This window comes from Lutra lutra, chromosome 4 (genome assembly GCF_902655055.1).
Source record: "Lutra lutra chromosome 4, mLutLut1.2, whole genome shotgun sequence".
NCBI classification, from domain to species: Eukaryota; Metazoa; Chordata; class Mammalia; order Carnivora; family Mustelidae; genus Lutra; species Lutra lutra.
In genome coordinates this window covers 87,482,479-87,485,442 of record NC_062281.1, presented here as the reverse complement: position 1 = coordinate 87,485,442, position 2,964 = coordinate 87,482,479, and the positions used below count along the sequence as shown (strand labels likewise).

Below are 2,964 nucleotides of genomic sequence, written 5' to 3'. Positions count from 1 at the left end.
TCTTGGTCTCATGGTGTTTTTGACCAACTTGGCCCTGAGACCCTAGACTGCAACCAGATTTCAGCTTCTCGGGACACTGTGAACACCTGGGTTCCACATTGGCCCAAAGCAGTCAATACTTCCAAGTTCTCCAGAGGAAACTGCTGGTATCAGTAGCTCCCCTCTCTGACTTGGCCAGCTAGAGAAATTGAAGCAAGTTCACAAAGTCTAATGGGTCATCCTTGCCTTAATGATCAGTGATGTTCTGCCTTTCTCTTTGAGAACTTAAATGCTTTCCAGACTTTAGTATTCTCTGTCCATACAAAAATAATGTAAATAGGGATGCTGAGGTGGCTCAGTCTTTGAGCCTCTGCCTTCAGTTCAGGTCTTTATCCCAGGGTCTTGGGATGGAGCCCCACATTGGGATCCCTGCTCAGTGGGGATCCTCCTCCCTGGCCCACTCCCCCTGCTTGTGTTCCCTCTTTCACTGTCTCTCACTCTCTGACAAATATATAATTAAAGTCTTAAAAAAATGTGAATAGTAGCCAGATTTTAGATCAAGTAACTGAAGTAAAAATGGAGGAAGGCAACTGCCAAGCTGCACTGACAATGTGCAGAAACTCTTACAACTGAAGAATAATAGAACAAATCACTTTTACTTTGCATAACATATTTCTATAGTAATTATGGAATAGGCAATGTAAGTCTGCCACTTCATCTTTTTAACATTGTTTTGATACTTCAAGATCATTTGCGTTTCCATATACATGTTTGGATCAGCTTATAAATGCTTACTAAAATATCTGCTGGAATGTTGATTGGCATTGTGTGAGATCTGTTGATCATTGCGGGAAGAATTGACACCTAAATCATAATGAGTCTTCCGATCCACAACAGATTTTATCTTTCCGTGTATTGAGTTCTTTAATTTCTCAAAGTAATGCTCTATAGTTTTCAGTGTAATGTTCTCACACGTTTTGTGTCTGATAAGACAATGCAATAAGAGAATTGGTGAAAAGATTGAAGAAGAAATACTTCACAAAAGAAGATATCTAAATGGCCAGAAGCACTTGTAAGATGCTCCACCTGAAACCACTTAAAGAATAGAGTTGAACAAAAATCAAAATGGCTTCACTAATGTCTCCAGGGGGCTCAATCTTAAACCAAGTGATCTTCTCCTCTCTTCTGCAAATCTCCCCTCTTCCGTATTAGCCTTCTGTTTCAGGAACTTGGTCCACCCTAAAACATGATGAGGGAGGCCAGAAACAGACAACAATTTCTGTGGAAGCTGGCTAGATCCTGTATTTCCACATAAGTGCCCTCCCTACCCCTTCCTCTGGGGGAAGGGCTTCCAGTTTTTGAGGACCTTAGCTTGCTGTAGCTTCCTTTGCCCTGGAAAGCTATCATTCCACATTATTGCAAACTCAGTCTTCATCTTATATTTTGGCTCTGAAGCACAAAGGTCAGTTTTGGACAGCACGCTCAGTCATCCAGAAGATCAATTAATACTACAGTGAGTTACCGTTACACCTCCATCCCTGTGACTAAAATTACAAAGACTGAAAACACATGTGGTGAGGATGTAAAGGAACTGAACATTTCTTACACTTTTGGGAATCAAAAATGGCCCAACTCCTGAGAAAAGCTGAGCCACAGGTAAACATTTACCAGTCATGTGAACCTGCATTCCTTCCTAGGTGTTCAGACGGTATGTCCACACAACACCCTGAGCATGAATATTCATCACATCTTTCTTCACAATGGTTACAGCCTGGAAACTACATAGATGTTCATCAGTAGGTGAATGTACACACAGAATATATCCAGTAGAGGAATACTACTTAGAAAGGAAAATGAAAGTTACATCTGTGAAAATGCATTTCATTGTACCTTTTAGCTTTTTTTAATTTTTATTTTCTTAGGAAAGCATTCAGACTACATCTCTCTCTCTCTTACTCCTCCAAAGGAGGAGAAGAACAGTCACTGATGGCAGTTGGAAGTTGTGGAAACTACACCTAAAGCCAGTTTCACACACTGGAGAGAACACTGGGCCTCCTCCTCATGGTTTTGTGTACTGTACACGTTCAGAGGAACTTCTCTAGTAAGTAGCTATAGAAATGATTCCTGAAAGTATTCTTAATTGTACACTTTAAAGTGATGTTGTCTACTGTATCTAAATTATACCTTCATAACACTCACAGGATAATCTACTCTATTTCTCCATACTACCAGTGAGCATTAAGAAAATGACATTTTAAAAAAAGGAAATGAAATTCAATAAAGAGAACAGAGATTCATGTCCACAATTTTTAAATGCATAAGAACACATATAACAAAGACCTCTGGAAACTATTGATGGAATAAACTAAAGGCAATCTAAACAAATAGAACAAAATCTATCCCATTCATAGATTAGAAGACTCCACGTTACTGGAATGCCAAATCAGTTTTATTCTGACTCACATGGGAGAAGACACTTTAGGGGCAAATTTACAAGCTAATTCTAAAATATATATGGAAATCAAGGTACTTAGAATAGTGAGATGACCTTGAAGACTTAAAGTGTAGAAATGTACTAATTCAAAGCTCACCATAAAGCTACAATAATTAAAGCACTACATTATGGTGTAAATAAACACAATGTAATTATATGAATATGAGAGAGAATTGAATAAAAAATTTCACCATACACATGTACATTTTTTTAATTTTTTTCCAAGGATTTTTTTAAATTTCTTTTCAGCATAACAGAACTCATTGTTTATGCATCACACCCAGTGCTCCATACAATACGTGCCCTCCAAAGTAATCTCTACATCCAACATGGGGCTCAAACCCACAACTCTGAGATCAAATGTTGCTTGCTCCACCTATTTAGCCACCCAGGCACCTGTCAATTATTTGATTTTTAAAATAAGGTTACAGGTACACTTCACCCGAATAACGAAAGACTTTCCCTGAAAGTAACTGGAATGAATGAACATC

General features: G+C 38.4%; 1 non-coding gene across 1 annotated transcript; it reads right to left on the bottom strand.

Moving 5' to 3' along the window:
• Window positions 1-1,904: 1,904 nt before the first annotated feature.
• Window positions 1,905-2,117, bottom strand: LOC125099382 (small nucleolar RNA U3). Its single transcript, XR_007127144.1, has one exon. It is a non-coding gene; the product is annotated as a small nucleolar RNA U3 (small nucleolar RNA).
• Window positions 2,118-2,964: the final 847 nt, after the last annotated feature.